The sequence below is a fragment of the Gallinula chloropus genome, assembly GCF_964237585.1.
Source record: "Gallinula chloropus genome assembly, chromosome: 12".
Classification (NCBI taxonomy): Eukaryota; Metazoa; Chordata; class Aves; order Gruiformes; family Rallidae; genus Gallinula; species Gallinula chloropus.
In genome coordinates, this window is record NC_140097.1 from 1,603,360 (window position 1) to 1,611,819 (window position 8,460).

An 8,460-nucleotide genomic window follows, 5' to 3' on the forward strand; every position below is an offset into this window, starting at 1 on the left:
CCAGACAAGGAGGCTTTGAGATGTGGTCTAAAGGCAGCATGTCCATGCCTTGACAGCAGCTGGCACCACAGCAAGACTGCAATGGCCTCAAAGTCACACCCAAGAAAGGGTTTTTTAAATCTATTTGAATCCCAACCACTTTTTAAAATGAACTTCACTCAGCAAACGTGGAGCTGAAAGGTTTTCCTTTCTTTTTTTAAACATGAGAAATCAAATGCCTTAAAAAGCTGCAGAAGTTCACCCTTCCTGCGGGCACACAGAGATCAGAGGCAGAACACTGCCTCAGCCCCATCCCAAAAGGTCGGGGTTTGGAAGAATATGACACCCCCCATGCCCTCTGTGTCCATCTGGAACCTGCTGAAGCTTCGGGCACAAGCCAGTGGTGTTGTACCCCTTGGTCTTTCTCAAGTAAATTATTCTACCAACCTTTTGCAGTCAGATGATGAATTAGCCAACTGTGAGCTTCACTCCTTTCATCCACAGAAGAGACATGCTACGCTGGGGAGCACGTGTTCAGCCTTTCTCCAACTGTTCAGGGAAGGGGGGAGGATGTAGGCAGCTCTTATGTAAGGCCCTAAAATACAACCCCCAAATTGCCTTGTGTTAATGAAGTCGTCCCATTCACTTCTGTGGGTTCTGGATGAGACGACACACACACCCCCCTCCCCTCCCCACCCCACGTGGTTTAAAATAGCAGAAGGAATGAATGATGCTGCACTTGTTGAGTTTTCTAAGTCTGCACACAGTGAGTCATGCCAGTGCTCCTAAAAGCTGCCTCTGATGCCATTTCATTAGTGTGGCTTCCCAATTGCCTTCTTCACCCATCTGAAGCAGGCAACTGAAGCAAGCTGTAACTGCACACACACACTCCTGATCCCACCTCCATCTCCTGGCAAGGGGTGACAATTTACACAGCAAACATGTGAGGGCCTCTAACAAGAGCAGGAGGAAGTCTCTGTGCTCAGCAGGAGACCCTGTGGGAGCTCTGTCCTGCGTGCCAGCACATCACGTCACTGGGAGCAAACTCACTTCTCCACATACCCAAACACACTGTGGTTCCCTGGAGAAGGGCCCAATCCCACACAGTGCCTACAGTACATAAAGATCACCTGCTTATCACAGAATCATAGGGGATGGAAGGGACCTCCAGAGATCATCAGGTCCAACCCCCTGCCAAAGCTTACAGAGCATTCACTTTCCACAGAACAAAAGGCTCAGGATGAAACTCACTCTCTGATGCCTGAGCTGAACTCACCAGTTCTTACTACAACCTCTCAGGAGTCCATACCGACACCAGCACCTGGCTCATGCCAACAGGGACGTGTGTTTCCATGAGTAATACCCACAGCACAACAATTTGCAGGACAAGACCTAGCCCAGCTGATTTTTCAAGCTGTGAAGACTGGAAAGAGCAGCGTGGGTCTGCGAGGAGATTTCAGTTCTCTTGCCTAAATCGGGGCTGGAGTCAACCTGTGCTGACGTGGGAAGTGATCCAGCTTTGGGATTTACTAAACCAGAGGCTTTCTTTTCCCCAGTAAGGCTGCAGTAGTGTGTAACCTGCAGTTCCCACAGGCACAGGTTTCTCTAAAACATTCTGTACTCATATTTGATACCATCTTTATATAAACCCACAACAAGTCTCTGATGGCAGCAATGAACAGCTCAGCACACTGTAGTCCAGCCTGAGCATTTACAAAGCCTCAGGTTAACACGTGTGTGTGTTTACATACATGTAAGCATGTCTTTATATATATATTCCATATGATAACATCTAGAGTTATTTTTCCAGCTAAGGAACTTATTAATCTTAAATTTCTGTATAGGTACCAACATATGATGCTGGACAAAAAGAAGCTCCTAACTTGCCATTCATCTTTCCTACTTCAATTGGGGGGCCATAATTATTATAAAGGAAGCAAATTAATCTGTCACTGGGGAATTGATGCAGCAAACAGACTTCCTTTCATGAGAGCTACAGGCAACATTCCTTTATCAGAGCCTGCAGTGACATTTGATATTGACACAATGTGAGCTGTCACCTAGTAGTTACCATGAACAATAACATACCCTGTGCTGATGGCCTCGAGCAGCTTCTCATGGGTCCTGGGACCAAGGAAGGGATGAGCCCGAATCCTCCTCCGCTCCAGATGTTCCAGGGCTGCTTCCCCCCATGTGAGTAAACACAGAAAAAAGCAAAATTATTTCATTACCATTAGTAATTAAATTATTTTTAAATAAATTTAATTACGATTAGTAACTAAATAATGGGATGTGAGCCTGTAGAGGAAACACCACCTACCTGGGGCAGGTAGAATGCTGTTAGTTATTTCATCCTGTGGCAGGGTTATTTGGCAAAGAAACAGGAGCAGAGTGGTGGTGCTCTGAGAGAGCTGGGTTACAAAGCAGCACTGAGTTCCATTGCAGAGACGCACAGCAACAGTCCATGATGGGTAACACACATGGGAGATTGACAATAACAAGTTAAACATTGTTATTCCTAAAATAGTTTTTAAAAACCCAGCAAAAATCTGAAAAGTATGGCTGTGAACTCCTGAGACAGTAAAAAAGGACTTTACAGCCAGTGTTTTAAGAGACATGTTTCACACAGAGCTGTTTCCCAAAGCCACACCAGGCATCTTCATGGCAAAACAAAATGCAGCAGAGTTTCTTTGGGCACACAGTGTTCCTGCAGGGAGTCTGCACGGCTCTCGACTGCAGAGATTGCTCAAACCAGCTACTGGTGGTGATGAAAACCCATCCTGTAACTCGTGTCAAAACAAAAGCACAGTGGCAGCAGTCTGTGTAGGAACCGGCGCTGATGGCACCCAGGAATCTGGCTGTGGCCGACACTCTGTTTTCAAACACTGCATTGAATCACGACGTTTCTTGACACCAGATCGGCATGTTTGCCTCAACTGTGAGCAAATATTTGGTGTGCCTTGAGCACAGGCTGGCTGCAGCTTGGCAAAACCAGGCCCTTTCCATACGGGGAAGCTTTTCTGCTTCCTTCAGGAGGGCTTGTTCCCAAGGAACGTGTTTTCAAGTCGTTTGAGTGCACAGCCCATCCCACTGCTTGTGTGACATTATCCTTTGAGCAAACACTCCACCACCAAGCACCCACCTGCTGCTCTGAGGCACCTCGGGAGGACCACTCGCCCTCGGCTGCTGAGCGGCAGCTCTGCTGATGATGCCCCTGCAGTGAGGGCAGGAGAGCCAGCAGCTTCAACCAGCAACAGGGTTCCTCAACCAGGCAACACTGTTTAAGCCATTCCAGGATGCCAAGGCAGTGGCCCCCCTTTCCCTAAGAACAAGCTGTTTAATGGCAGTGTATGGGTGAAGTGGTTGTGGTCGCTAACGAAGCAGAGCTGTGCCACGTTCAACACCCCATGTCAGAGCTCTCTTCATATTCAATACTCAGTCCCTGACATGCACAAACACATATTTATCCAAGGTCTTGCTAAGCATCCTTTGGGAAGCAGAAAACCTGCATAAAGGAGCATCAGAGCTGGTCTCACAAAGGGCTGCAGGCAACAGAGTGGCCAGGAGGAAGAGCACGGTGCGCACTGTGCACTGCTGTGCCCGTGCACCTATTGATCCCCTGAGTTGTTTTCCCAGCATGGACTGACTGCAGACTGATAAATTATTAACTTCTTATGTTTAGAAGATACCACTACCATTAATCCCGGGGTGCATTTGCAATGCCTTCAGCACAACACATCATGGAGATTCAGTCAAGGTGCTGTCAGTTACTTCTACAACCCAGCCAGCACATGGGAGCTGTTCTTCCCCGGACATCACGGCACAAGCAGGGCTGTGGGCACAGCTGCAGAGCATCCTCAGGCACCAGAAGAGCTGTGACAACCCTGTCCTGCATCCCTGACTCCTGGAGGAGACGTGACCCACACCTGTCACCCAGGGCACAGGCACTCCTTCACATGCTTTTTTCTTTCTTAATACTTTTTTCCTTCTCCACAGGTTGGGATTTTTCTGAATGCTCAAATTACTGCTTGTTAACACATAAATATTAATTTCATTTGGCAGCATTGCAACGAATAAAACATCACAGGGATAATAATCTGCTTGGGGCTATAGGTGCAGACCTTCAGAGGTGAGGACATGAGGTCCTGAGTGGTATTCAGGACTGGAAGACAGACAGTGATTTCCAATGTTCCTCAGCTTGGAGGAGACCAGGAGACGTTTTCCTCTGCTGAATATTCACATTACAGGCACACTTTGGAGCTAATAATTTGGTATCAGAATTTTTGCACTCTGGCTGCCAAAAGTAAATTGCTATGAAAATGGGATGCTGTGTATGTATGAGCTGGTGCAGCCCTGCACATTTTGGAGGTCAGCGCCGAAAGGAAAACAGGGGCAGCCAGCCAAGACGAAGCATTGGCCCAAACAACATCAACCCCTGCTTCTGGAGGCATCCAGCACACAGAAAAGGGGCAGACAGATCTCATAGGAGATGTGGAGGGCAGGGAGTTATCCATCCTTTTACAAGGTCTCACCTTGATTTTTTGCAGACAGGTCGAGCTGGGGAGCTCAATATCCTCCCTGAAATATTTATTACTCTGGCTTTTCACACCTCCTAATTGCAATCCTTTTTGAGCCCTGCGTGTTAGGATCTGGATGTGGCAGGAAATTCAGCTATTAGATTAAAGCCCGTTTCTAATGAGCGTGGCACTCTGATGTTCTCCGTGTGACTGGGGTCTCAGGCCCATGCTGGAGAAGAACTCCATCTCTCCACGTTAAACACAGCGCTGGCAGCGATGCTCCTGTGCCAGCTCACACAGGCACACACACACACAATTCCCTTTGCAATTCAAGACATGGTGTGCCCCAGTTTGTGCTCCGCTCCTGGCTCTTGGCCATCTTTCCCTCCAGCTAATAACATTCTGTCTGGAAACAACCAAGCCGATAATTCGCACCCATCAACCTCACGTAACATAATGTGCCAGCTATTTAGTGCTGGAAAATTTATCATTCAGCAAGAGTCAAGGATCTTGTACCAAGCAATCCTCCCACTTCCCAATTCCTGTCATCTCACTTGCTCTACACAATTTGCCAAAGCATCTCACTCCCCAGTGTCTGTGCAGATTTAAGACTGGTGTTTCTATGCATTAGACTGGCCACAGCAAGCTGGCTATAAATTTACCCCTAAAGGCTTGCCAGGCCATGGGCAGAGTACTCAGACGTGAGTAATATGTACAAATGAATATAAATATTGAGGTTGGACACCGGAGCAATTAGGCACTGTCACGTTAACAGCACCCATCCCTGTCAGGAGGGAAGGGGAGGGTTTCTTTCTGCTCTGCTCTGGCCCTTGATCGTATCAGTGGTGCTGATGACCAGCCATAAAACGTGGGAAATTCAACATCATGATGAACCTAATTCCTTTCCACAAAGTGTTATAATTGCAGCAATTAACTACCTGGATGTTCAGTTGTGTACCTTTGCTGTTGCACAGACTCCATCACAGTTTCCAGTGGTAACAGCACGTTACACAAACACATCCTCAGCCACAGATGCCGCAGCCCTGGCATGGCACTGGCTCACCCTCCTCACTGATCCAACTCAAATCTCCCCAGGAACACCTGAGGCGGTGACACAGGCTGTGGCCTGAGTGCCCCAGCATTTAAAAGCAGCTAAAGTGGCTGCAAAGAGCTTTTGTAAATTGGCAAGAAGAGGAGTCAGGGACACCCAGAGCCTTGCACCACGTGCCTGCTGAGGACTGGTGACTTCCAGGTAAAAGGGAAGTCATTCCTGCAGCTCCTCTGCCAAACTGCCCGAGCTGCAGTGGGCACACCAAGCTCGGGTTTGGTGCTGGGACGTCCAAATTCCCATTACCTTTTCCAGCTATGCTTTAAAGGGGAGGTGCCAGCCCTCTGGCGTGCCAGGCTGGCACATAGAGGGGGTCCACATCCTCCCAGGAACAGCAGCTGTGAGGCTGCAGCAGGCACAGGCTGGTTGGGCAAAGCCCCGGTGGCAATGGGACCCTGGTGGGCTTTGGTACCCCCAGCACCTCTCCACAAAAGGTCAGCCCATGGCTGTGCCCTGTGTACGCACCATGTAGATCCCCAGGAGGGCATCGCTCATGGCATCGCTCAGGGCACACACGGAGCTGCCTCCGGAGGCGGCTGCAGGAGCTGGGGGATGCTCTGCCCTGCATGCTTGCAAACACAGTCTAAATATTAAATAATAAGCCTTACCATTACCATAGAGGACTAATAGCTTTGCTTTAATGGATAGCACATTTCCGTGCTGCTCTGTATCAATACAGATGTATTGCTCCAGGCAACACAAGCAATTAAGCTGTAATGAGCTGCTTCCTCTGCACAGGCACACAGCAGATCCTGAATCCCTTAAATTAAACTGTAACGAAGGATCCCAAGAGAGGTGGGTCAAGAGGGGCCAGCACAGGACAGGGGGCTGTTGGGTGTAAATCCACTTGTGCTTTTTCCTTCGTTTCTGGAGGCTCTGGGATGGGCAGAGGGGCTCTGGGGGAGATGAGGAGGTGGAGGGGGATGAGGGATGTGTGTTTGCAGTATGACCAACCCACACCTCTGTCCCCACACACAGGGCAGGGTGCTGCTGGGCTGGGGACCGCTGCTCTCAGATCCAGCCCCTCCTTTCCTGCATCCCCATCTGCACGGCAGCAGATGCAGCACTCTGCAGCATGGGGAAGCACAAGAGAGTTCAGTAAACGATTTTTCCTTCAGGTAATGGAAAGAAGGTCAGTGGCTTTTCTGTCTCACAGAGCTGCTTTTTTTACATTCCTACAAATATTTGAATTCTTTGTTTTCCATCTTTCCTGAACAGGGGAACCTGGTCACGCAGCCAGCTGCTGCTACAGCTCCCTTCATCTCTGAAGCCGTGAAGCTGAGCTTCCCAGCTCGATCTTTGCCCTAATCTTATATACTACTTCATCTCAGAGAGAATCTCACATTTATTCTGAGAGGATTAACGTGGGAGAGAGGCTTTAAATATCCCAGGCTCACACACATTTGGTTTCTATTTCCATAATACGTCATTCTGCCTCAACAGGAGGAGTTCAACCCAAAGAAACACCCAACAAAAATGTAGGGATGAGAAGAAGGTTGTATAAAAGCCCACACAATAGTTCCATGATCGCCAGGAATAAGAAAAGAGTTGGTCATTGCAGAAACATAAGATGAACACAGCAAGACACTGGATAATTAAAACAGTTGTCCTTATGCAAAATTCAGCAGATATTCCCAAACGTGGATGCCAGACAAATTGCACCATCTGGTCAGTGAGATAAAGTCTTTTAACAAGAACCTGGTAGGCTCAGGGTTCTCAGCCATAAAAACAGGGCATGCTGCTACACTATGATTTTCTGAATCGAGGGCAATCTGCTCCTCCTCTTCTCCCCTACTTCATTCCAACTTTAAAAAGCACATATGGTACATCCCCAAAGTGATACTGTCCAAAAAAAAAAGAGGATAACAGTGATAACTCCCTATCTTGCCTGATTCCAGATGCCAATGTCATTGTTGAAACACGATTCATCCTATTAGGAAGCCATCTAAATAATACACATATATCTGTATGATAAAGTAATATAAAATTATGATTCTATTATACACCTTAACATACTCCCTTTAATAACGTGCTGTTATATGCTATTATAAAATCATTGTGCATTGTATGAATAAACATAATACATTCAATAATTAAAATTCATGTTGCTTCACAAGACACAAAGATGACCCAACCATCCAGACAATTTAGACTAGAACACTTTTTTGATGTGATTGGAGTATTTGATACCTTGAAGGCTTTATTTGCCCATCCAAACCCCTTCTCTGAGCTGTCCCTGCCTAGCACAGCTTTCCCAACCCCAGCAGATGACCTGTTCGCCCTTGGACACAGTGGGCACAGGCAAGTAAACCTGCCCTCTATGACCCAGTAACACCACAGCACAGCTCTGCTCAGCGCTCAGGACACGAAGCAGCCAGGACACAGACCACAGGCACGTGAGGGGTATTTCCAAGCCCACTTTAGCACTTTCCACGTTGGCCAGTGTTGTTAGAGGGGACCCCTGCATAGCCAGGGGTGCTGGGCACTCCCCGACCACCAGCTCTGAAGCCCTTCCAGCACCACCCATGTGACTGTGCCTGAATTTCTCCTGCCACATCTGCCAAACAAGCCTGGTAACCACAGGTACCCCTTCCTGTAAGACCAGATCAATGAGCCATCTCAGGGAAAGGCAGAGGCAATCCTTCCCTTGACCTCCACACAGCTGGACCAGCCCATGACACAAAAGCCTACTGGCCTTCCCACACCAAACATCCACAAACTGGCCATTAATCTGGGACCTGGCTCATAAAAGTCAGTCAATCAGTGAAAAACATGGAGCCTTTACCTGAGGTGTGGGGTAACGCTGGAGGATCTTGAGGCAGTTGTTCCTAAGCTGTTAACTCTTCAAACTTCACC

General features: G+C 48.0%; 1 long non-coding RNA gene across 1 annotated transcript; it reads right to left on the bottom strand.

Annotated features, from left to right (window-relative positions):
• Positions 1–500: 500 nt before the first annotated feature.
• Positions 501–2,382, bottom strand: LOC311196113. The gene is made up of 3 exons (XR_014617561.1): positions 2,300–2,382; positions 2,068–2,158; positions 501–574 (listed from the first exon to the last, which is right to left on the bottom strand). It is a non-coding gene; the product is annotated as an uncharacterized lncRNA (long non-coding RNA).
• Between the last annotated feature and the right edge of the window lie 6,078 nt (positions 2,383–8,460).